The sequence below is a fragment of the Penaeus monodon genome, chromosome 23, assembly GCF_015228065.2.
Source record: "Penaeus monodon isolate SGIC_2016 chromosome 23, NSTDA_Pmon_1, whole genome shotgun sequence".
Lineage (NCBI taxonomy): Eukaryota > Metazoa > Arthropoda > Malacostraca > Decapoda > Penaeidae > Penaeus > Penaeus monodon.
The window spans coordinates 10948570-10948813 of NC_051408.1; positions in this window are offsets into that span (position 1 = coordinate 10948570).

Sequence of the window (244 nt, forward strand, 5' to 3'; positions counted from 1 at the left end):
ATTTTAAAAACTTTTTTTTTTTCTCTAACAACTCGACAACCAACCGAAATCATACTGTACCTTCCTCACCATCAATTACTCTCTTTACACCAGGCTTGAGTTGCAAGGACTCACCACTTCTGCAACGTGAAAAATGATGATCTCTGGATAATGTTGATCCATGACGGTCATTCTGGTGATGGATGGGGAGTCGAGGTCATGCCAGGTCAGCTGGTCACCTCTGCGTTGGGATTACGTTGGGGTC